General features: G+C 43.0%; 1 pseudogene; it reads right to left on the bottom strand.

The window, feature by feature from the left end:
- Nucleotides 1-1,262: 1,262 nt before the first annotated feature.
- On the bottom strand, nt 1,263-27,672 carry LOC147638125 (polyamine oxidase 1-like; annotated as a pseudogene).

Raw genomic sequence — 27,672 nt, 5'->3', positions numbered from 1 at the left:
ATTTGACTGGCTGGAGTAGCAATGAGTTGGCTATCTATGGCTAGAATAGGTATATGTATATGTGTGCACATGTCTACAAGCCAAAAGGACATGTGCGCGTGTGCATCACGTGTGTGCCAATAGGCACATGTGTGCATGAGTGTGTGTGTGTGTGTACATACACGAGTGAAAGATGGTGGAAAAAGCACCTCTGGGGTATATGCAAAGGTAAGCTGCCTTTAAAGCAAAGATTGTTTCTTTGGCGCTCTTTAGTGCGTGTCCTCCCTATTGCAGGGATGCTTGCTAAAAGAGCCACAGCTGGAGCCACCTGTTGTGCAGATGTGGACCTCGTTCTGAAACTATACAACATCTGGTATGGCATTATTTGGAAACAAGGGAGTTTCTTCGATGATTGGCCGATGATATCACAGGCCACTTTTCAGCAGGCAAGCAATATGAAAAGCAATTCTAGATATTTGGAACTAGTGTGCCCAAATCTCCCGATTTTGTTATTTTCTTTCTATAGACTAGATATTGGGCTCTATAGACAATATGGAAGATAGGAAACAATGCTATGTTTGGGCAGATGAATTTGCGACAATCCCTTCATGATGGCTTATAGTTGGAGGACATTGCTTTTAGCCAGTTCGAGGTGTTTTTCCACTGCTTCTAAAGTTCTTTGAAGATGGACTTATCTCAAAGCCATCTCCTATATTGTTATAAGTCATTGTTAATAGAAGCATGGTTTTCACACAAAAAAAAGTGCGCGTGCATACGCATGTAGGATCGCGTCAACAACCGCTATGACAATAGGCCGACGAACCATCCATTATAGTAGGGCTCGGGAAAAGACAAGTTCGCTTTATCTTGGAGCCTACTCAACTTTTGGAAAATTGAGCCTACTCAACTTTTGAAAAATCCGTGTCATCTTTGGGAGGAGTAAAAATGTTACCTCCAATTTTTCATAAAATAGTAGTGACTGGATGAAATCATGAAGAAAAATTTTAATTCAAAATTGCCTTTTCTTCTTCAACCCATGGTGAGAAGGATTCGTGTTAGGTGTACTCAAAAGTGTTTTCTGAATCCATTATACAGAGAAGCGAGAGTGAGCATTTTTGCAACACTTAGGCAGGCAATGCCAAAACAAAAAAGAGCCACAAACACTTGTAAGTTGTAATTTGCCAACACAAGTAGGGACTTTTACGAACTCCACCATATAAAACACAGTAGGCTAATCAGTGGGTGTAGGCAAAAGGACTAACTTCGATGAATAAATCAGGTATCTAATTGGAAAATATTTTTTTACCAGCCAAATAAGCACCATGGACATAACCATTGAACTTAGCACTGGTGTGTTCTCCTGTAAAATACAAGTTGCCAACAGGAGCCTGCAAATACACAAACAACCATCAAAAGTCCAGAGGAGAGATTACAAAAAAGATGAAGCATACAAGGAAAAGCTCTTCTATGGCCTTGAATATTATGGTGCTTAGAAATTTGGATACAACCTTCATGCGATCAAAATCAGTCTTTGATACTCCAATCGGCCAGTTTGTGTAGCTTCCACCATAGAAACGGTTCTTCCACCATCTTGGAACAAGTATGTCTTCCACATCAGGAATGCCTTTCCCAAACATCTTTCTCAAGATCTCCATCATCTCTGCTTTTGTCTGGTCATCTGCTTGCTGCTCGATTCGTCCGTGACTCGTCATCTGAGGCTATTACAAAGAGGATGTTTGATCCCGGGTATTCTTTTTCCAAATGCTGCCCAGATGAACACCAAAAGGCTGTTTCCATGAGTGCAGTCATAGCAAGAGCTAAACAGATGCTAATAAATGAGCCTTCCATACCACTGTAATCTAACATGGAAGATTGGTGCCATATACTTTCATTTGGAAAAGAAAAGCATGTACAATATGCTGCATAAAACTCATTTTATAGTGGTTTGAGAAATGTTAGGCTGCTTCTACGATTCATGTTAACGAGCTTTTTTTTTTTAAATTTGGCTACTAGAAGGGAGCAAAGTACTCCGTGAGGACCCCTACAAAGCGAGGGCATTGTAACTATCGGGTGTCTAGCTGGGGATCGAACCTGGTACCTCCAGGTTACAGGCCGCCCCCATCAACCACTAGAACAAGCGCCCGATGTTAACGAGCTTTTGACCTTCTCTTTGAGGATTCATCATCAATAAGAGAACGCGTGTTTGCCTAAGCATAAAACGTTTTAGAGAGAGTCGCCATAGGACACCGCTCTGGCAAAATCTGGCGCCGTCACAGCCACCAGCTGGGTCAGCTTGCTTAACAGGCCTGCAGGTACAGAGGTCGTTAAGGCGCCTTTTGTTTGCCAAAAATAAACACCATGCATCATACCCAACCACATTTTGACAGGTGGGCTGTAGCAACTTGCTAGGCCCAGTTGCGCAACCAGTTTTTTGTTTTGTTTTTCGAGTTGAGGTCAACTAAGCACAGATATGCCCTGTTAAACTCAAAAGGCCAAACGCTTTTGTCACTTGTGCAACCAGCCTGTGCCCAAACACACAGCCGCCGGTTCTTGGACCCTTCAAACACAGTCTATATAGCTTTGGCTGGCCCAATGGGGATACGTTCTTATATGCACCAATGCTGCCTAAGAGAAACACCAATATGTATTATACTCCAAGACAACATCAGCCCCTCCAAAGCCCCAAACAAATAAGGGCAATATCCCCACTCCCCCAACCCTCTTACAGGTCAGGATTAACAAAGATTTGGTATCTAGATTTCTCCTCCATAGTCGGTTCCTGACATGGAAAAGAGTGCCCTAAGAGACTCACATTATGTCACATATCCACGTATTTAAGCAAGTAAATCTTAAAAGATAGTGCAATAACTACAACATAAGTAACCTATCTGCAGACTCACAGCTCAAAGGACAGTCTGGAGCCACCTGCCCTACCTAATAGTGGATTTGGATGCCCCTTTAGAGAGAGTGCCCCACATAATTATGATCTCACAGATGGTTTCTTGTTGCCCTATATATATACATATATGTTTATATGTATATGTATACCGTAGAAGGAACAAAGCAACAAACAAACTGCATATGTACATGCATTCATTTGCCCTTCCAATCTCCCAATAACAGGGCACTGAAAATCTAAAACAAAGTGTGAGGCTTTGTTATACCTGCCAAATTGGATAGTATCCTCTTTTCCCATCTGCATAAACGAAGAATTGAGTGCCCGGTCCAGTTGGCCAGAATGTGTATGGGAACTTCAGAAATATCTTTGTCAAAATAGACATGTCAAACTGGAAGAAGGTTTTGATTCTCCAAAACTGCAGATGAAAGAGCTGTTAATAAATAACACAACGCATAATTACAAGCTTGAGAAATAAGCTTGAATTTGATCTGAAAACTCACCGAAAAATCAGGCTTGTAGGTGATAAGGTTGCTCTTTAAAAGACCACCAAGGCTTACTGAAAGAATGGCATATGTTGCATTGTAAGTTGAACCGTCCTCTGTTTTTACTTTAACAGCGTGAGGAGAGTACTCAATATTAGTCACCACCTGATGGTTGATCAAAGGAGATGAGAATTGGGATTGAGTTGCTTCCATTGGACTATAAACAGTAATTTCCTGGTCTTTTTAATTTCTTACCTTCTGCAGTTTTACACGCGAATCTGTGATATTTTCACCATCATATTTCAAGAATCCTTTGGCCAATTGATGCAGAATGTGCACATAACCTCGCTTGTCGGCCACAAGGTATCCTGAATCTCCATAATCACTAAAGGTTGAGATTGGTAGTACATTCTTCAAACTTGTTATTCTAGGAGGCTCTGCACTACTCAAAAGATTGAGTCATGTGTCACAAGATAAGACATAATTTCCCCAAACACAAAAAGACATAATTTCTATGCATCTAGCACGCTCAACCTCATACTATCCAATCCAAATGATATAATGAAATCCATAAGCAAAGTATGAGGGTCCACAACACTAGTCTCCTACTAGCTGATTTTATAGAGAGAGTCCCCCATCCTTCCCCTCCCAAGGGAATATTGAGGCTTATCTGGCCCTGACTCCAAGAATCCGCACTTGCTTGTCCCATCTTGGCTTCACAAACTAGGGACTATGTATTTTGTCTTTACCAATAGTTTGCAATTTGAAAGTGGCCCAAGTGGCTATTGCATCACTTTTTTGTAAAAGAGGTTGAGGGTTCAAAACTCTTGGATCCTGTTTTTGTGCATGGCCTCGTGATGACTGAGAGGTTCTTGCGGTTACACTTTTTGTTTAACATGGCTGTGACTGGTCTGCCACCTCAGATTTTCTCCATTCGTCCAATGGGCAGACAGTGCAAAAGAGTAAAGCTGATTGCCGCGACGAAGACTTGAAGTGGACATGTGTGAAGGGGGCCCTTACTCATGATTTTCAATTTCATGACACATAACAAGAAGTTGAAGGTCAATTCATGAACAAAAAACATGGTTATGATATTGTCTTTGCAACTTGACCTGCAATCTCATAGTCGAAGTTGAAGTAGTCTATTGCCATGTCTAATGGAGTGGTAGGAATCTTGCACAAGTACATGCACTTGCTCATCATAAGTACTTCATCATGAATATTGTTAAAGTATGTTCACAAATACAACTAGATATCAAGAGATGCAACCACACATAAATGCCCAACGTGGCTTTATGTAATCAACCCTCATGCACTAATAAAAAACTTACTTTATGTAATCAACCCTCATGCACTAATAAAAAACTTACTTATTCGTGTATCTCTACTGTACATCCCTCTCCCCATATCCTCTGTGTATTCATGTCTATGCTCAATCTTCTCAGGCCTCCAGGCCCTTCTCTCTTTTTTTCCCTTTTTTTCTTTTTTTTTGAGAAAAATATCCTTTTATTAGTTACCAAGAGAAAATGCCATAACGTCTAAGTACAAACTCCGCTCTCGTGGGAAGCGAGAGTCAATAAGCATAAAAGGGGGGGAGGATGCTCTTCTCCTCCATCTAGCCGCTCTAGGAGGGGAAGGCTATCTCATACAATGGGGGGAGGGGGAAACAACCACACAAGTGGTCTACGTTGCCAGGTGGGCTTACCACCACTATCAGTGAGAAAGGGACCATGACGCCAAATCCTCAGGAAGGCCTTCCGCATGTAGTCTGAACCACCTTGAAGCTTCCCCCATTGTCCACGGAGGATATGAATGATATCGAGCCAGATGCTTCGTATGGACTCTGGTGGGGTGAGGGTGCCTTCGATGGCTTCGGTACATCAAGCTCTCCAAATGGATCAGTCCCTCTGATAGCCTCTTTGGCATGTCTCTTGTGATCATAATCTCATTGAATTGAAGCCACCTTCCATGAGATCCTAGTGTCGGAGAAATAAGGAGACCGGAAGCCCGTCCTCTCCCGAGCATTTGTCGTCGCTAGGTAGTGCTGTCATAGCCTCCACCAGCTCCTCCATAGTGAAGGGAGTCAACAAGAAAGTCCAAAGAGTGGGAGGAACCACCTCTCTCGTATGTCGCCAAACCCGCTCACAAGCATCTAGCACCTACGAAGATAGGGGGCACCCGTGAGGAGAGCAAAAGAAATCTATGGCGATAGCTCTCACATGAGGGGGATCTGCAACAATAGATCCATCCTGGACTCGCAACCTACGGATACCATCCCTTCGCCTGTGTGGGCCTGCTATCTCAAAGAAATCCCTGGTGACCATGTCTCCCGCCTGGGTCCAAAACGAGGATTTGGCATGGTATTTATACTCCACCCTCCGCACCTCGATGGAACTGAGCTCTATACGGACAGTAGCCAACTGGACCTTAATCCACGGGCTATCTAGTGAACTCTCCTGAAGCCAGGCTTCGATGGATGCTCCTTTCCTACTCTCGAAAGCTAGCCAAACTGCTCTGCGTTGCCTCCTGTAGTAAATTGTTGATCTCTCCAAGGCCTACATCCAAGGCGCTTGTGGTGGCTGATCTTGACTGAAAATCAAACCTCCCAAAGTTCAAGTAAATTTCTAGCAAAGATAATAGTGTCTTGGAAACCAACTCCTTTTCATAAATGAACTCATCAATATTGAGCAACTACTCCCGAAGATCCTAGATCTTCGTAAGATGATCAGCCATACTATCACCATCATTCATGTCCAAGTTCTCAAGTTCCTTCTTGAGATATGCAAACCTAGCCTCATTCTTTGCCTGATACATGGTTTCAAGTGCATTCGAAGCTCGCCGCCGTGAGATCCTGCAAGACCAAATATGCGATATGATTGATCACTTTACTCACAGAAATTAAAGCCATCGCTTGGGCATCGCGAGTATCCCATCTCTTCTGCTGTTGTAAGGGAGGAGCAAGTACTGAAGTTTGTTGAGCACCATGGCCAAGCATGTTAGGTGCTATGTCAACAGGGCGTATATCTTCACTCGACACATAACTTCATAATTCTTTGGCCACACAAGAAGATTCTGGACCATGAAACTCTAGAGGGAGTAATTACTGCCATCCAATTTGTCCTCTTGGGACAAAATCCCGAATATATCGGTCATATTTCCAGCCATTTGTTGAAATCTCTTTACCAAGAGATATGCAAACACGTGCAACCAAATATACTGTAAAAAGCACCTGCAAGCAAAATCTCAAACGCACCGGAGTGCAATGCCAAGCAACCACAAAGTCCTATGCAAATGTTTTGCCCCAAATACAAGAATGGATTGCATTTGAAATTGTGTGGATCTAGGAAGTTGACTCCATAATATCAAAATACAATAACAATGATGGTGTCCTTTCACATCACATATCCAAGGGGAAAAACCCAGCGGGAGAAAAGTACCCTTGGTTAGCCCATGTTCACATGTGGCACTACTCATAGCATATATGCCAATAAAAACCTAGTGGAATAAAAGTGCCCATGGCATAAGTGCATAACCTAACCAAATATCTAACAAACCCCCCTTGTAGTATAAATGTGAGATTCACAGAGATTGCAAATCCCAACACGAGAAGGAGGGGGAGGAGGGGGGGGCTTGCGACTCTAGAGGGAGAGCCCCCACTGGAGAGGCACCGTAGTCATCTATACCGGTCTTTGAAACGGTAGATTAAACGGCGGACTAAATTAGCCTGCTAGCAGTCTCTGCTCCAAGTCAAGCGCAGCTGGAGGGTAGCGAGAGTGCTCTGGTGAGGTGGGGAGGGGAGGGAAGTGTTCGATCAAGTCGGAGCAGAGGGAGCTGCACGAGGGAAAGCCGTAGAAGAAAGCGGGGACACATGGGAGGGAGGGGGACCAAGTGAGGAAGGGTTTGCCTATGGGAGAGGGGAGCTGCAAATTCGGGTCTGCCGAAGGCTCTGAAAGGTCAAAGAACCCTGTGGGAATCTGAATGTCTAAGGAGCAGGACACGACGAGGAAACGATCTTCACAAAGGGAGGACCGGCAGGTTCCTCGAGGGTGGGGGGGGCGCATCACCGTCTGGGTGGGATTGCTGAGATAAATTCTCATAATGGTTCTCTGACAAAACCATATCCTCATGTGTCTTGCCAGCTTGGCGTGCCTGGCTGTGCCGCTGTGCTCTGGAAGTCAAACGACGGTTCCAACGGTCTGCCACTCTCCTACACATAGGCCGGGCTCTGCTACTGTAATGCCTCAGGGCTAATACCCCCCCCGATAAGAATCTGAACTGGGAACAGGAAAGGGGGGGGACGCTATTGGTGGCAGCCCTCTAGATTGACAGCAAGGACAAGCTCTAGCAAGGTGTCCCATCTACTGGCAAATGAAGCATTGGCTTGGGAGGCCGAAGTACTCAACTCTCTGTAGAATAGGATCTCCCCGGAGGCAAGGAAGCAATATGGCATGAGAGGCTGACTCCAGAGAGGCGATGCAAATACAAAGGGATGGAAACCCGACCGTCCGAGCTAGAACCGAAGTGGCAATCGAGGGGAGCGGTGTGGTTGTGTGGGGTTTCCATCACTCTCCCAATAACACCACTTATCATCATCACTCTCCCAATAACATCACTTATCATCGGGAGGAAAGGAAGGTATTCCTTCCGAAGACCAGGAAAGCAAATTGTCATGGGAAAGCCTAAGATGCTAGCCAAAGTGTCGGACGTTGGGTGCAAGCCGTGCTACCACCTCACAAAGAAGGCCTCGACTGTACATAGTGCAACGGGACTCAGCTGCATTACTCTATCCGATGCTACAAGCAAATCAAACTCAAGCTGGTAGTAACCATGTCCCGAGGGATGAATATCAGTGATCTTTCCAAGCTAGCCAAAAAGGTTAGCCTGTAACAGATCCCCGAGCTATCCATGCACCAAGCGGCTACCTACAATCTTGCAAACCAAGGTGGAGGCCTCCATAGATGCGACTGTCAAAGCGAGGAGCTAGAGATCGACGGCCTCGGTCGGGGATGATGGAGCGGCTGCCATAGAGTCCTCTTGGAGTTTCGAAGACTAGAAGTTGCGAAATCTTGCCTAAAAGAGAAAACTACCCAAAAGCTAACAGCACTTGTCTAGGGAGACAAAGAAGAGGATAGGGAAGAGCATACAAAGGGGGGAAGCGAAAGGTTGGAAAGGCAGAACGCGAAACGGAAGGGGGGGACTGGGCGGCACCCGAATGGAGAAGAGGAAGAGGAGAGAGAGAACGTACAATGGAAGGGACTAGGAGCGGTGCACAGTCTGGCGGGCTGCACATGGGGCGAAGGAGAGCTGGCACTGAAGTGGAAGGGGCAAAGGTGGAGCAGTGGTGGAGGGCTGAGACGAAGCGGAAGGGCAAGGCGGGAACTGAGACAGGCACAGTCGGGTAACAAGGGCAGCAACGCAATGGAAGGAAGAAGCAGGGGGGGATATGGAAGTGATGGCGAAGGTGAGGGAAGGACAGAGGGGGGGCGATGGCATAGGGGGACACTCGCTAGGCCTTTCTCTCTTATTTAACGTGGTATCACTAGGCCTTTCTCTCTTATTTAACGTGGTATCAAATATGTCTAAAGATCCACCTCTGTGAGCCCACCATGCATTGCAAAAACCCATTTTTCGAGTGGCCCTTGTTTGCTACGCCTTATGGACACTCACCTATAGCACTATTTCAAGAAGACACTAATGAAGGTAATTTTTGTTTTGTTTGACGAGCCGGGGTTTACATGGCATAAAATGTGTCCCATAAACTTGTAGGAGAACGCTTTGTCACTGTTTCATCCTCTAATCACACCAAAGCTAATGTGAGAATTCCTTCCCTTGTTGTTTCTTTCTTCAAAATCCATGCCTTCCTGCAAATGAAGAGGCCCATATGCCTATGGCCCATTTTGGTCACTCCTAGAAACACATTCACAAGAGCTTACCTTCACCGTAATGGGGATCTTTCCAATGGCCAAGCTCGAGCACACCACTTCAAGATGTCATGTGCATCCGTTAATCCCGATGCTCATAGATATGTATACTCTCATTAGCAAATATATGGGCAGATTTAGGGGTGAATTTAGAGCTGATTTTGCAGCCCTACATGCTCCCAAAAGTGCCCAAGACATAGCCCAATGGTTGAGACACCTTTTGGGCATAGTTTGGACACAAAATATGACTTTTTGAACAATGTTTTGTGGAAAAATTAGGCAAAGCCGACTTGATTACGAATTCATATCTTTTCCCTATAAATAGGATCACTAACACTAAGTATTCATTAGAATCATCAATCAAAGATCAAGAGGTGTCACATGCACTCTGCACTGTAGTGCATGGTGACAAACTGGCTCATCATCATCAGTGCAACATTGTACAGTATTAGTTCCATTCAGGATGATATTTGTCGTACGTCGTGACCCCACTGTAATCCTCAGTCCAAGATAAGTCAAGCACGAGCTACATAGGTCATTCTCAACCATAGCAAGTCAGTCAGTCAATCTAAGTCCCTTAACCCAGTTAAAGAGACACATTCATGCATATACAATCAGTAGAAACCTTAGGGTTTGCATCAGAAAGCATCCTACATATTGCACATCATTCATGCATAGCATCTAGACCATTGCAGGAACCCTAGATATCATCCAGTATTTATCAGGACATTTACTAGGATTTTTCTAGTATTTTTCCCAACATTTTATACACATTTATGCATTATTCATTGGACATGAGCAGTCAGCCAGCTCAGTAGCCAGTCGACTGGCTCATTCAGCCCATATAAATAGAGCCCTTGCATAATCACTCTCTCATTCATTCATATTCAGCAAAGAGCATTCAGGTGCATCATATTCAGCCTTGCATCCACTTCAGTTCCATGCGTTTTGGAGAAGCGTGTCATCCTACAGCAAGAGGAGCATCAATGCTTGTGCATTCAGCCCTCCATCAACAAACGCAGCAGTTCTCAGCATTCAGCCATCAGTAAACCTTGCGTTTTCTACATCCATACAGTTTTCAGCATTCATCCATTCATCGTTTTGCTCCAGCCACTTGGTGAAGGTAAAACGTAGCATTCATATTCATTTACAGCATTCATACTCAGTCTAGAACAGTCCCAAACAGCCCCTCTCTTAGCCCTAGCTTTGCATCCCTCCCTTATACCTTTGGGAAGAGTACATAGGCTCGAGATTGGACATCTTTGGTGTTTCTACAGTAGTGCACAGTTCAGCCCAACACTTGGTCTTCAGAGGTCTTGCGTTTGGCTTATTGTCAGTCACACCGTCAGTCTCTTTAAAGATAATAAAACAAATACTATCTCGGTAACGGGATAGAGGGCCCTTCAGTGGGTAATTCGGGACCAAATACGGTGTACTCATCTCTCTCTGTCATATCTCTCTAAAGTTTGAAGTATTAAAGTGGATTGCTAAACTCGCGAAACTCAGGATACAAAAGACGGTGTGAGCGTTTGTGTGACATGATCCTCCAATACGAATACTTCCGCTGCATGTTACATTGGTATTAGAGCCAACTTGTCCACACACACCGTATCCTAGAGTGAGGGCATCCTTGGATGGTCAGATTGTGTTCCAGCATGACCCCCGACTTCAGTATCATGTCTATAGAGGAGAGTACCCATCAACCGGAAGAAGTCTCCCCCGAAGGAGACCTTGCTCTTTCGACTACAGTAGACACCATAGCTCTTCTTAAAGCTCAGAACCAGCTGCCCATGGAGCGTCTCCAACTCTTGGAGGCAGTAGCAACATGTCCTCCGCCTCCAGCAGCCCCCGACTACATCTCCCTCTTCTTTCAGATGGAACAACAAAGGAGAGAAGACGAGGCCCGAAGGAGAGAAGCTATAAAGCAACAAGAAAAAGCAAAAAGACTGGACTATGAGGAAGCCCAACGCAGGATCGACGAAGACCGGCGTCAGGCTGAACTCGTCGCTCGGGAGCACCAACGAGAGCTCGATCGAGAACGTATGTTACTCAAGCACCAAAGGGAAAAGAAGGCCATTCATCTTAGATACCAGCACCTCTCTTCAACATCCCCCGCCTCAAGTGCCACCAACCAACAGTCAGCAGCATCAACTACCGTCATTCGCAGTCAACCAAATTTCAGTAAGTATGATGGTAAGTGTGATCATTTAGCAGTAAATCAGTTCATTCATCAATTTACTGCTCATTTTCCATTAGCTAGGATCATAGATCCTCAGGATAGAGTCCACGTAGCGGCTTCCCATCTCACTGCTAAGGCAGTCACTTGGTGGCAGCATTGGTCGACAGTCACGGTGGCAGCATTGGTCTTATCTTTATACAGACCAGACCACAGGTGTCACAGCTTTTAGCTAGGATACATTTGTCCATGACCTGAAGCCTCCCGCCCCTGTACATGACCGGTCTGGTAGATGAGTTCTATGGACTCAATCAGAACGGATCCCCAGTGCTTCAATTTTCCGGAAAGGTTATCACTTTAGCACAGCAGTAAGGGCTATCTGAGCAGGCCAAGATGGATCAATTCATTCATGGATTAGATCCCAACATCCGGTTCACAGATCGCAACTTTGAACCTAGTAAATATGACCGAGCTTTGACTCTCGCTCAAAATGAAGAAATGAAGATGAACGGAGGCAAGCCCAAGTAGTCATCACAGTCCAGTACCAAACCCCAACCGTGGAAGGGTAATTCGTCTTCTAAAGACACTAAGACAAACAATAGTCCTAGCTTTAGTTCAGGGGGTAAGGAACCCAAGCCTAAGAAGACCCCTAAGGAAAAGGCTAAAGCAGGCATCATTGGAGGCTATCTTCCTCCAGAGGAGCAAAGATAGTATCAGTCAGAAAATCGATGTTTTTTCTGTCATACCATTGGGCATGGTAAGAAGGATTGTCCAAAAAGGCAAGCAAAGCAAGCCTCCAAAGAGCCTTCTGCCACCACAGGTGCCAGCCGCAGTATCCCTCGCTCCTCCGGACCCGCCTGCTACCACCAATGCGGTTCAAATCTTACCTTCTATGCATCCCATGCCATTCGTGGTACTTGATGCTATGCAGGAGGGTGAGGCAACAACCACACAGAAAAGCCTGATCCGAGCTTATCCCTCGCTCCTCCGGACCTGCCTGCTACCACCAATGCGGTTCAAATCTTACCTTCTATGCATCCCATGCCATCCGTGGTACTTGATGCTATACAGGAGGGTGAGGCAACAACCACACAGAAAAGCTTGATCCGAGCTTATGGCTCTGCCAAAGGGTCGACAGTTCATAATCCTTTTTGACATGGGCAGTTCTGAGGACGCCAACTCTTCCCAGTTGGCTACCAATGTGGGTTGTACCTTAGTGCCCTATCATTTGGAGGTAGACAGGTTTGCACCTAGTCTCCGCACCCACATATCTCAAAGGATACAACAGTTTTCTTTTCAAGTTCAAAAGACCTCATTCCAGCCAGATTTCATTGTCTCTCCTCTTTTGGGATGTGACATGATCTTAGGAATCCAGTGGTTTCATCAGTATGAACCTATTCCCAATTGGGGGTAGGACATCTTTATTATCTCTAAAGGTTTTCCTGAGCCTGTCATGATTCAAGGAGATAGGAGCATTCTTGGCATTCCTATGATTTCTCATCTCCAAGCCCAATGAGCTATCTGCAAGGGAGCAGAAGGAGCATTGATTTATGCTCAGACAGCTTCTATCTCATCGTCTCGATAACCGCTGTCTCATCTTCTTCAGTCCCTTAGTCGGCAGATCTCCTTTCTCATTCATACATTTTTAAGGATGATCTCCCACCCTCTCGTCCTGCGGATCATCATATCGATTTGGTCCCTAGGACAGAACCTCCTAACAAGTTTCCCTCTCCTTTCCAAGACAAGTTTCCCTCTCGTCTTTCCAAGACTTTTAAGGGCAAGCTAGAACACCTGTCATCAGTACTCAAACATTTGAAACCTGTTCCTTATGGACGCATTTTCACAGTCATCACAGACCACCAAGCACTTAAGTAGCTCCCGACGATGCCAAGTGCCCACTGGAGTGATCAGCACACTCGACAGGGTCAGCTCTTCCATCAGGTTGGAGGAATGATCAAGTACATCCCTGGTCAGCATAATCCAGTAGCAAATGTTCTTAGTAGAAAGACCAGCATCCAGACCATTCAGGAGTCTACCATTCTCAACATCTCTGGAAAAGACTTAGAAAGCATAGAAGATCAGTATGTCGATTCTGCATAGTTTGGTACTCAACCCAGTTTGGTCCTCAATTTTGAGCTCGGCCATTATTCAGTTCACAGACAGGCACGTAAGTTTAGACGAGATGTCCACTTCAACGAAGGGGTTGGGTCTATCTACACATCATGAAACAAAGATTGAAACAAGTGGGCAAACATTGTCCCAAGCTTTCATTCCGCAGTTTTCGACCTTTCCCAATAGTTACAAAAATAAGTGATGTCTCCATGAAGTTAAAATTGCCTAACAGTTGGACAATTTATGATGTTTTCCATGTTTCTTGGCTAAAACCATATGTTGGTCCAAAAGTGTTTGATGTTTCAGATGAACAGTAGCCAGATGTGATAGACGAGGCAGAAGTCATCGAGCTCGAGCAGATACTTCTTCATCATTGGAAGCATGGTTCCGATCGACGGATACGTCAGTTCTATACGAAATTCCGAGATCGAGGTACCCACGAAGCCGTATGACGAGGAATTCTTTCAAGAGTACCCCCAGTTGTTGGCGGACTACTTGGAAGCCATGAACCTTCCGCCAAGCTAGGCAGGAGGAAATGTCACATGCACTCTGCATTGTAGTGCATGGTGACAAACTGGCTCATCATCATCAATGCAACATTGTACAGTATTAGTTGTCGTACACCCTGACCCCATTGTAATCCTCAGTCCAGGATAAGTCAGGCACGAGCTACATAGGTCATTCTCAGCCATAGCAAGCCAATCAATCAGTCTAAGTCCCTTAACCCACTTAAAGAGACACATTCATACATATACAGTCACTAGAAACCTTAGGGTTTGCATCAAAAAAGCATCTTGCATATTGCACATCATTCATGCATAGCATCTAGACCATTGCAGGAACCCCAAATATCATCCAGTATTTATCAGGATATTTACTAGGATTTTTTTGGTATTTTTCCCAACATTTTCAGCATTTTAAACACATTTATGCATTCTTCATTGGACATGAGCAGTCGGCCAACTCAGTAGCCAGCCAACTAGCTCATTCAGCCCATATAAATAGAGCCCTTGCATAATCACTCTCTCATTCATTCATATTCAGCAAAGAGCATTCAGGCGCATCATATTCAGCCTTGCATCCACTTCAGTTCCATGCGTTTTGGAGAAGTGTGTCATCCTATAGCAAGAGGAGCATCAACGCTTGTGCATTCAGCCCTCCATCAGCAAACGCAGCAATTCTCTACATTCAGCCATCAGTAAACCTTGCGTTTTCTGCATCCATACAGCTTTTAGCATTCATCCATTCATCGTTTTTCTCCAGCCACTTGGTGAAGGTAAAACACAGCATTCATATTCATTTACAGCATTCATACTCAGTCTAGAACAGTCCCAAATAGCCCCTCTCTCAGCCCTAGCTTTGCATTCCTCCCTTATACCATTGGGAAGAGTGCATAGGCTCGAGATTGGACATCTTTGGTGTTTCTATAGGCAGTGCACAGTTTAGCCCAACACTTGGTCTTCAAAGGTCTTGTGTTTGGCTTATCGTCAGTCACACCGTCAGCCTCTTTAAAGATAATAAAGCAAATACTATCTCGGTAACGGGATAGGGGGCCCTTCAGTGGGTAATCGGGACCCCATACGATGTACAGTTCTCATATCTCTCTAAAGTTTGAAGTATTAAAGTGGATTGCTAAACTCACGAAACTCAGGATACAGAAGACGGTGTGAGCATTTGTGTGACAGGATCCTCCAATATGAATACTTCCGTTTACAAGAGGATCCATTTGTCAGAGTCTACAAGGCAGCAAGGACAGAGTAGTGGATTAGCGAGAGCTTCTCTTGTCCAATTGCAAGTAGAGGGCTGCAGGGATCTTTGGTATGCATCAAAAGCTGTGAATCAACAAGATCATTTGCACAAGGCTGTGAATCAGTAAGATTATTGTATATATAGCATGTTTTGGCAATATACAGTAGATTAGGTCTCTCTCCTTCTCTTCTATGTCTTTGCTAAACATAGGATTAGTGTTAATTTTCTTTAATCAACGTTAATCATGAACACGCTTCCACAACGCATGTTACATTGGTTTTAGAGGTTAGATCATCCTAGGACAGCCCTTAGCTTATGTTTTCACATTGAATTAGGTTTTTTGAAATTAGGTTTGCAAGACAAAATTAGGGTTTTTATATTTTGCATGAGTTCAACCCTAGCAACAGTGTTTTCAGTCCTAGATTCAATGTGGAAAGTGGAAAAACCAAATTAGGGTTTTCGTTTTTAGCGTTTCAACCCATTTTTGCATGTAGCATAGGCTGCATGCAAGGTAGAATCTGCACAAAACTTAGCCTAGGTCTAACCTAGGTAGGAAAAGATTCCTTTTTGCTACTCCCTCCACCAAAACTCACCTCGATGGAGAGCAATGATGCGTGGAAAGAAGAGTTACAGCATGAGTATAAGAATATGCAAAGTCGTTGGAGACAAGAAGATGAAGAACGATACAAACGGAAACAAGAACGCCAAGCCCAATACGTATAAATCATCGCCAAGTATAGACAACAAGGGACTATCAGCAACGCGAGAAAGAAGCACATCAAGTAAAGCTTCAAGAAGAGGCACGACTAGCCTATCTTTTGTATGAGCAAAGTTGGGCACACCTCAAGGAAACATGGACACACTTCATGGCAGCATCAACAAAGGCGAAGGAGGAATCACCTCGGATTGTGAGAAGCAGCCCAAGACTGAGTGCATTGACGCAACGAAAAGAGAGCTTCTAAGATGAGTTCTCGAGAGACGTGATCACAAAAAGAGGGGTTTCCGAGGAGGCGCCATTACTCGGGATGCACGTGCCAGAGCCGGAACCATAACTAGAGCCAAATCTAGAGCCAGAAGCCAAACCAGAACCAAAACCACAGATCAAGAAGGTGGATCTTTCCAAATCCTATTTGGACAAGGATGACGTCAACCTAATAGTTCCCAAGGAGGTGGATCTCTCCAAATCCTATTTGGAGGAGGATAAAGTCGTCCTGACAATTTCAGAGGAGCTTCCAGAAAAACTCTTCAAATCTTGTGAGGAGGAGAAAAAGGCTACATGTAATTTAGAAGATCCAAAAACCGAGCCAAAGAACTTGAAGACCAAGTCAATGAGCTTGGAGATTGAGCCGATGGATATAAAGTGCAGTCTTCAATTGGACCGAAACGGAATCGGAGCAAAGGTGTATGGATTACCCCAGTGCTTCAAGCTTAGCAGGAGGGGATGTCATGTGCATCTGTTAATCCTGATGCTCATAGACATGTATATTCTCATCAGCAAATATGTGGGCAGATTTAGGGGCAGATTTAGGGTGGATTTTGCAGCCCTACACAATCCCAAAAGTGCCCAAGACATATCCCAATGGTTGGGACACTTTTTGGACATAGTTTGGACACAAAATATGACTTTTTGGATAATGTTTTCTCAGAAAAATAGTCAAAACCGACTTGATTACGATTTCATACATTTTTCCTATAAATAGGATCATTAAGCATAAAGTTGACAGTGCCTTTTACCAACCTAGTGCCTCTTAAGGATAAAATTAAGAAGTCTAATTCTCCGATTGAGTGGAATGAGAAGCTACATGAAACTTTTGATACTTTGAAATATAAAGTTCGAGATGCTCTTGTGTTAGCCTTACCGGATCCTAGTAGACCTTACATTGTAGAGACTGATGCTAGTGATTTTGCGATAAGCGCAGCTTTGTTCTAGGAGATGAGAAACCTGTGGCCTTTGAGAGTAAGAAACTCAATGATGCACAGACTAGGTACCCAGTTTAGGAGAAAGAATTGTATGTAATTATTTATGCTTTAAAGGCATGGAGATAGTATCTCTACGGGTCTCAGTTTATGGTCTTGACAGATCATCGATCTTTACAGTTCATTTGTGATCAACCAGACTTGAAAGTTAGAAAGGCTAGATGGGCTGAATTGATGCAGGACTTTGATTTTATGATTAAATATAGAAAAGGCAGCTTGAATAGCATTGGTGCTGCGTTGAGTCGAATTGGTGAAGTTAATGAACTTAGCTTCACGAAAATTACTTCTAACTTGTAAAATTCACTTAAGCAGTACATATATTTTCTTTGGAAAATATTAGAATTTGGCAAAATCAGGGTCCAACTCTAAGGTAGATCAAAACCTGGTGAATCAAGGAAAAGCCAACCAATTTTTTATTCGGAATGGTCTTTTATTTTGAAATGATACGGTTTGTGTACCAGGATGTGTCGGAAATGAAACTAAGGATCCTATTTGAGTGTCATGATGCACCATCGACAAGACATCCGGGCATATAACGTACCTTGGCTTTGGTTAGAAGGACTTTTTATTGGCCAAAAATGAAGGATTTTGTTCAAAATTATGTGGTCAAATGTCAGATTAACAAGGCAGAATACCTGAAATCTGCTAGGTTATTACATCCTTTGGATATTCCGTCTCGAAAGTGGAAAAGTATTTCCATGAATTTCATTACAGGACTTCCACATACCAGAGCAGGGATCACGATGCCATTTGGGTAGTCGTGGATAGATTGACAAAGATGGATAGGTTTTTACCCACAAAGACAACAGTTAAAGCTTTGGAATTGGCTTACCAATTTGTTGAGCAACTGTTTAGACTATATGGTCTACCTTCTGATATTGTGAGCGATTGGGACTCTAAGTTCACGGCTCATTTTTGGCAGGAAGTTTTCAAGAAATTGGAAACTACTTTGAGTATGAGTTCCTTTGATCACCCGCAGTAGTCTGATGGGCACAGAGCGTGTGAATTAGATTGTAGAGGATATGCTTCATGCATATGTCTCTAGAAAACCATCGAGTTGAGAAAAATATATTCCAATGATAGAATTTGCCAATAATAGTTCTAAGCATTCGGCTATTGGTTATAGTCCGTTCATGCTTATGTATGGGTATCAACCTAGGGAACCTACTATTGATGTCGGTCTTAAGCACAGTGAGCTTGATGCATCGAGGGATTTCTTGCGAGATATGAAGGAAATGCTAGCCCAAGCTTAGGATTCTATTAGGAGTGCTCAGGATAGAGCATAGTTTTATGCTGATAGGGGATGCTCACCTCGGTCTTTTGAGACAGGAGCATTGGCTTATTTAAAAGTTCTTAAAGATTTTCAGACTTTGTCAACAAGAAAGTGCTCAAAATTATCTCCTAGATATTGCGGTACATTTTGAGTTATACGCCGAATTGGTACAGTTGTGTATGAATTAAAACTACCTCCACATGATGTCAGAGTTCATCAAGTCTTTCATGTCAGTAGACTAAAAGAGAAGCTAGGAGGTGAGGATAACACAATCACTCCTCAAGAACTCGTTGAAGTCGAAGATTTATCTTATGTACCACATAATCCAGAAAAGATACTTGAATTCAGGGAAAGGAAACTTTGTAGTCACCTAATCCCTGAGGTTAAAATTAAGTGGAAAGACAAGGAAATTGAGGATTCAATTTGGGAGTCAGTTGAGAACGTTCAACGTAAATTTCCTTCTTTTCATTGCAAGAGTGCAATGTTTTGAGAGAGGGGAAGTATGTTATGTGCACATTATATGTGCATATACTAGGAGGCTAACCCTCCCTAGGCATGTGAACATGGGAGCATGGGAACATGCTCTAGTGGGACAAAGGTTAGGTCTAACCTTGGGTTGAGGTTAGGGTCAAGCAACCAAGGGTCACACATGGAAATGGAGAGTCAAGAGTCACTTGAGTACCCTCCTATATAATAGGGGCATGGAGCACACTCAAGGGATGTTGTCTTGTGTAGAGCATTGTGTCTACTCTCTTGCCATTTCAAGCTAGAGCTAAGTGATGCTAGAGTGAAGTCATATCTCTTGGTGGTATGGGACACTAAGTTAAGATATATGATACTTCATTGCATTTATGTGAGCACCCTTGGGCTCGGGGGTGGTTGGGTGGATGAGTATACACCTAGTTAATGCATGATTATTAGCTAGAGAGATCTTTAGGGTTTTAACAAGTTCCTTAAAAATATGCAAGATATGTTGCAGTCAGGCAGCAAAAGATAGTATACATAGCACACAAGATCGTGCAAAGATGTATGCGGATAAGGGTCACGGAGAATTGACCTTTGAAGAAGGCGATTTTATTTATTTGAAATTCCATGTGTGAAGTCGGAGACTCTAAAGACGAGAAAGTGTGAAAATCTTTCTCCTATATACTGCGGTCCCTTTAAAGTCCTTAAGAAGGTTGGTGGATTGGCGTACAAACTTGAGTTGCCGGCAAAGAGTCCTCAATCCATAAGATACCCAATAAATCCATTGTAATCCACAACATACTCATAATCTAGAATCAGCCAGTCCATGATACTAATGAACAATTCATATTTCTATAACCGCATATGCGAAATATCCTAGCATCCCATACCACCAAAATACTCCCCATATGAGATCCTTATGTAGGTGACAATTCTAGCATCCCATACTGCTAGAAGCCTCTAGTAGTACATAAGACCAAAACCATAAACCATTCATCAAAACCATAGAGAAGCCTTTTGAGAGATCTCAAGTTCATCCTATTTTTCATGTCAGTAGACTTCAAAAAAATGTCTATCATAAAGAGAACGTAGTTTCTCCTAGCATTTTGGTGGAGCTGATAGAACCACCATCTATTCCACATGAGCTTGAGAGGATTCTTGGATTTAGAGATCGAAACACGAGGCATACTGTGTACCATGAAGCTTTAGTAAAGTGGAGAGATCGTGAGTGAGGATGAAGCTTCCTCGTGTGAGCACATGAGTACGTTAACCAAGAACTTTCTGAAGTTCATTTTCACGAGCGCAAACACTTCAAAAGGGGGGAATAATATTACATAGCCCATAGCGGCTATGAGAGGCTGAGCCTAGAGCATGGACGGTGAGTGAGCCAGGGTTCTGAGCCAGGGTTCAGGGGTGAGGGCGCCTGGGGTGGAGACCCACGGGTGGCTAGGCATGTGTGGGTAGGCAGGCATAGGCATCGTAGCCATGCCAGTTACATGAGCGTAACACATACCCATTTTTCAGGTGAGTTTTGATTGGTTGGATGCATTTAATGCATGCAGGCCCTAGTCAAAGATTCTAGGAAAACCCCTTTTTGGTAAAACCTAAAACTGAAACCATAAACAGTAAATAAAAAATGTAAAAAAATAAAAAATAAAGAACATAAAAAGTAAAAAATAAATAAATAAGTTCTTCTTTATTTCCAAACACACTAAAGTCATCCACAAACACCCTCATGAAGGTGGTTAGATATTCATAGAATATTTCCTGAACCATCCTTTGAAATGTAACTGGAGCATTTTTCAACCGAACGTCATCACATTGGAGGAAAATGCCCCCCATTCTATTACTACCTGTGACTAACCATGCAAGATTGTCCATTAGTTTCATCCCCTTGATTACAACTATGGCAACCATAGTGGCAACAGTCCCTATAACAATGGCTCCAAGCCTAGTTAACACATCCACCTCATCGACTAGGGTCACAAAAGGGGAATCTTGCATCTTCCTCTACTTTTCCAATGCACCCTAGAGAAAGGGGGGCATCCTCACAAATGACTAGACTAGTGGTGCCCTTGGCTCATATGCTATCAATACCTATGGGAATTCCTATATGATTCCCCATCTTTTCAGACTCATGGTATGACTAGACCAGTGGTGCCCTTGGCTCATATGCCATTGGTACCTAAGGGGATTCCTGTACCCCCACCTTTTCAGAATATCCTCGATTCCTTGCATCTTCCTCTACTTTTCCAATGCACCCTAGAGAAAGGGGGGCATCCTCACAAATGTCTAGACCAATGGTGCCCTTGGCGCAGAGGCAGCACCCTTCATGCCACATGTTGCCCTTGCTGCTGTAAACAATACCTCTAACAGCAACCCTTCCAGTTGATCCAGTAGCCTTTGCGCAAGCATTGGGGAGAGCTATGGCTGAAAGTATAGGACTAGTCAGAGATAATGGACACAGTAGCAATGGAAAGGCTGTACAAATTACGAAGCTTATGCACAAGTTCAATGGAGAGGGCAATCCTAGAAGACACCTGGAGGTCGTGATCAAGTTTGGGAGGCCTTAGGTGAGAGGAATGAGCTTGCAAAGTCCAACACATTTAGACTTACACTAGATGGCAAGGCTAGTGATTAGTATCGAACTTTGAGAATTAAAGAATGTCTAAACTTTACTGAGCTTCAAAGGTTATTTCTAAAGCAGTTTGTGCATGAGGGAGCTTTGTAGAGTGTGGCTTCACAGTTGCACAAGTACAAAGCTGAGAGAAGTCGACAAGTCAATGAGAGATTTTATTAGTCATCTTAAGCATTTGAACTCTCCTTGTGCCCTACATGAGCGCTTTTTCAATAATCAATTGCTTGATCAATTTATCCACGGACTTAAACATGAACATATCCATAATGGTTCGGTCATTTTAGAGGTATCACCACTTGGGAGGACGTCACAGCTAATGCCATCCAACTTGAGGATAACTTGATGATAAAGGGAGTAAGAGCTTCAGATTCTAAGTCTATTACGTTAGTAGCCATGGGGTCGTAGCACCACCACTACGAAACCTGTAGCTAAAGGCAATACTTTAGTATAAATGACTTGGATTGACTTCTCAAAAGCCCTCCAAGAGAAAATGAAGGCTACCAAAGCTTTAGACAATGCGCACATGTACTCAAGGAGAGAGGTACATTGGTGTTCCATTTGCTATCACGGACATACCACTAACAAATTTCCAATTTTAAGAGCTTGTTATAATGGTAACTGTAGCTTTTTTGGGTGCTATGGTCATGAAGCCCAAGATTACTGAACATGCCTACAGGCCATTGCCAATACAACGAGACCACATGTAACATTGCCAATACAACGAGACCACATGTAACATTGTCAGCACCGCAACAAATGCTAGCCCTCGATCTTGTAACAAATCAAGCAATGGTGGAACATCCCATGCAACAACTCCTATCAAAGGGCATGCACCATGCACCAATGTGCCATTACCTCCACCAATCTTGGGACTGCAACTGCCTCCATCAACGGTGACACATCTTAATCAAGTAAGCTTTGAGGAGCCTATCGATTTCCAAGAATATGAGGTGGATGTCGAACCCACCCCCACCTCTCTGAGGACCCCACAGAGCTTCATCCTGACTATTATGTAGTGGATGGGAGAGGGGGAGTCAAGCCAGTTTACCAACTTGTTGAATGATGGGAAGGGGCCGGGACATTAAGACCACAGCTAGAAGAATGCCTCTTCAATGTTACCACTGTCAAGGTCCCCATCAAGTTTCAGAATGCCCTATGAAGTTTCCTCAACTCAACCAAGCAATGCCTTCAAACATGCCACCAGCTATTTATAATAATTATGGCATAGATCATTAAATTAAGGACTACCCCATCAAGATTGTGGTGACAAGCCTACAGATGGGACCCATCATCACACCCCTAAACATGATTGGGATAAGTAATAAAACTCAAAGGTAGATCCTAAAAAATCTAGATCACACATCTTTGAATGCTATCATCTGGCTACAAGCCCAAAACCAACATGTTCTCAAGCAACGATCTCCAGGCTCGATAGAGCGGAATCTAAGAAGAAGAAGAAAAATAAGAGGAAAAAGTTAGTTAAGAATGGGAAAATGAAGGAAACCAAAAAGAAAATCTTGGAATGCCTCGAGAGCCAATCTTCATTAGGGACCTAGGTGAGGACTCAAACACCTTGGACACAAGGGCCGATTTTGAACAGGGTAGCAAAATACTCTCCAAAACTAAGAGCATAGGGAAGGAGACCCCACGAGAACTTGTAATTCCTGAAATTAGATCACACATGACAAAACTTGGCTCTTATTTTGACCCTCAAAAGGAGATTGAGCAACTCCAAGAATTTAGTGATTTAGTTACGAAAACACAAGATGAGCTTGAATTAAAACCCAAGAAATTGAGAGTCTCGGATACTATACACCCTAGTACCTTAACGTATACTATATTAAGATTCGCAAACCTTTGGATCTACCGAGTGTCATCATGGAAGTGACTGAGACCTCCACCTCTATAGTTTGATCCCTGATTGGTTCAAGGGACAACTACCATATGGGAACCCTGAGCCCATCTTGGAGATGGATTTTCTAGTCTCATCGACACCTATTTATGGAAAAGAGGTCATGAATGCACCACTAAATATCCCCAAATTGTTAGACTTTATGGCCTCACAAACCAGTACAACTATAAACCACTCGATTGAGTGGAGATCTTGAATTGTTTGACACGATGAGATCTTGAATTGTTTGACACGATGAGAGCTCTCCTTAATGGAGAACTCAATGTCGGATTACCACCATTTGCTTACATGCATAAGACATGTAGTTATATCCAAATCAATAGTTCGAGTGGAAGAAAAAAATACTAAATCTATGGTTGAAATTCCACTTAATAAACTGGGATAATAATTTGAAGGTGATGAGTCTAACACACTACTATTAGTCACCACCAAGGGTTTTAATCGGAAGCCACTCATCAGTTTTGATAGAGCGACTCCATTAATGGTGATATAAAAAAGGTACTTGCACGACCAATCTTGGGCGAGATGCAATATGGGCCAACCCATCTAAGTCTTAATTTTCCATGATAAGAGAGAGAGAGAGACTTACTGTCCAAACAAGCGTTGCACAGTCGATATAGAAATATCCTCTTATTCATGCAAATAATTGCTCAAAGCATTACTGTAGTTATAAGTAGCTGTTGCCAGATCAAAATGTGGTGCTACGACTGATTGAGGAATCAATTCACCTCTGCATAGTGGATGTTTCACAAAGACGACAGAAAAAAAGATATAAGCGCGTCTCTCCTACAAATAACTAGGTAATGCAATCCAAGATGGGCATAAAAATGCAATGACACACACATGTACACACCGCATATACACTAATCTAAATGCACACTCTCTCCTCCCACACAAACTATCTCCTACGTAGAAATTATCTGTCGCCTCTCTCTCTCTCTCTCTCTCTCTCTCTCACACACACACACACACACATGTACACACCGCACATACACTAATGAAAACACACACTATCTCCTCCCATACAAACTATCTCCTACATAGAAATTCTTAGCCTCTCTCTCTCTCTCTCTCTCTCATGCACACACACACACACACACTCTCTCTCTCTCTCTCTCTTCATGCACACTCTCTCACATAGAAACTCTCTCTCTCACACACACACATACTCACACACACACACACTTAAATAGATTTACACACATATATATAATTTTAATTAATTAAATTTTAGATTAAATTTTAATGGTAGGGATGAGTGGTGAGGTATGCTCACTCTCAAATAAATGCATCTTACATGTAATCTCTCTCTCTCTCTCTCTCTCTCACACACACACACACACACACACACACATGCACATGCACACTATTTATATATACATGCTTACATACCTATAGATACACATACATACATAATATATAAAAGTGTGTGTATCTATAGGTATGTAAGCATGTATACAAAGATTTCATTGAAAGATGTGAGATTAGATCTTTTTAGATTCAAATTCAAAATTGCATTAGAAGATGTGAGATTTGGCTCCTCCTCACTCTTGGAAGAGGAGTGGTTATTTTGAAATAGTCCCACCTCCTTTGTCCACTTGGAGGGAGGTAGGGTTGTGGTTAATCCTGTATAGATATTTTAATCCCACCTCCTTTGTCCACTTGGAGGGAGGTAGGGTTGTGGTTAATCCTGCATAGATATTTTAATTCGTTTGAATAGCAGGATTTTAATTCGTTTGAATAGCAGGAAAAATTTTAAGGCTTGAACGGCTTTAAAGTTCTTCATGTAAAAAGACGGCTGAAAATATACGTGCATAGAAGATAAAAGAAGGCCAAAAAAAGAGATTTAAAAATCGTTAACTAAGGCTCATTAGAAGGCCTACCACACAGCTATCTCATAGCCTCTACAAGCTTCACATAAGGCCAAAAAAAAAAAGCTAGCAAAGAAAAACGTGAAAGCGCAGCGTCGACCTGCTTGGAAGCTCCTAAAATTTGCAGAAGTTGACGAAAGTCAGATCGGTACCATTGGATGCATTCGGAACGCTCTCTTGCATAAAACTTATACCCTGTCTACATTGTTTCGTCAAGGATCCGGAGATTTGAAATTGCAACGGTGGTTGTGAGTTTGCAGAAATCAATGGTGTCCATAATTTCCATCTTTTTTTACTCATAAAAAGCTTAAAAGATACGAAAAGATTCATGTGTGGGGCTCTTTTAAGTCAAAAAACCCTTCAAAAAGTGCCCAAATTGGAATTGCCCAAATTCATTCGAATTTGACTTGGCTTCGAACTGAATAAATTTTTAGCATTTCACCCTTGTTCTCAACTCAGAATTACAGCAAATCAAAAATTTCAAAATTTGCAAAATTGGTCACTGTTCACTCTTTTGAAGCTCAAATTCTCTTTCGGTACTCGATCCTTTTCCACCGATCGACCTTCCGACGCTTCACCGCTACTTTTGGATATTTGGAGATTGCATTGGACGGCCACATCTCTCTTCTATTTTTGGCGGGTTACACAAACTTCACAATTATTATCAAGAGCGGGAACTACCATAAGTGTTTCTGAACTTTTGCTATTTTTTTTCCCTTTGTTTTTAATCAATTATGGCTAGTTTTCCTGTGCATCCCCATCTATTCAAGAGCAGCTCACTGCTTTACAAGCACAATTGGTCAATGAACATACTCATAGAAATGCATTAGAAAACCAATTGAAATCTTGTAAATGGCACAAGCATGATATTGAAAGCGATAGTGATGAGGATTCTATTCTTCGAACTGTGAAAGCAACTTCAGATGCTCAAACAGCTCGGAAAGAATCTCGCATCAGTCGTAAGGCTTTCTCTTTTCGAAATTTTGATGGAAAGAAGGATGCACGCACTATTTTAGCTTGGCTTAGCCAATTTGATGACTATTTTTCAGGAGAGAAATTTTTCGAAAAAGACAAGGTCAAGTGTGTTACAAATCATATGATTCAGAATGTTGCTTTACGGTGGAATGCTACCAAGAATGGGAACATAGACCTCATACCTGGGAGGATTTTTAGCACAAAATTAAGAGACATTTTCTACCTCCTCAGTACAAGGCCAAAACTCGACAGCATTGGGACACTCTTAGATAGTTGAAAGGGGAAGCACAAGCATGTATGTTGCACAGGTGCATCCTCCCACATACTTTAACACATGCACACTCGCACATTCATGTGTACCAACGTATGGATGCATGCATGCGTTTGTCGTATTCTTGAATCACAATGCATGCACAAACAGTACATTGGCTAGCATGCACACATGTGCCTGTGTGTTTTCTCTTTTTTATGTTCATAGCTCTACTAAAATCAGCTATTTTTTTTCCTGAAAGCCCCCTTTCTCTGGGATGTTGCCGAGCTAGGAGCTACACCACTCACACACACAACCCTATGGTGTCAGGGCTCCAACCCATGACCTCTTGGATAGGGTGGGTTGTGATGAGCCGAGCCACTCGGGCAAGAGCTCGCTGACAAATCAGCTATTTTTGGACAGCATGTCAATTGAAATCAAAATGGGATGTGTTTTCTTGGGAGATCCTTCTGAATATAGTATTTGTTTAATAAGAGAGAAGGGCCTGGAGGCTTGAGAAGATTGAGCATAGACATGAATGGTTAGATAATATGGGGCAAAAGGGCCCCGAAGTGTTTAGTTGGGTTTCTTTTCGGTACCCTTTGATTATAAGGTTATTTGTGGTTTTGGATGCGTGTTATCTTCTCATGCACAAGGACATCCCTTTTATTTCTCCCAATCAGATGGAAAGGAATGAATATGTGTCGCATAGCAAGCAACAATCAAGAGATGCACGGCCTCAGTGTCCTGGGTCTCACTCAGCTGGATCCTCTCCAGCAGGAAGAGGGCCAGGATGGACCTCATGCCATAGAATGAGAAGCGCTCGCAGAACTTGTCCCACACAAGATACTTGACACTAGATGGGAAGAGGTGGGAATCTTGAAAAACTGAGTGCTTCCTATCTTTCTTTTTGCCTATCATTTCTGTTGCATCATCATCACAATTAGTTAACAAGGGTTTCTCAAGTAAAGGGTTCTCTTCCGCCCTTGCCAT

This window comes from Cibotium barometz, chromosome 5 (assembly GCF_041138505.1).
Source record: "Cibotium barometz isolate CiBa-2024 chromosome 5, ASM4113850v1, whole genome shotgun sequence".
Lineage (NCBI taxonomy): Eukaryota > Viridiplantae > Streptophyta > Polypodiopsida > Cyatheales > Cibotiaceae > Cibotium > Cibotium barometz.
This window is presented reverse-complemented; position numbering and strand designations above follow the sequence as displayed.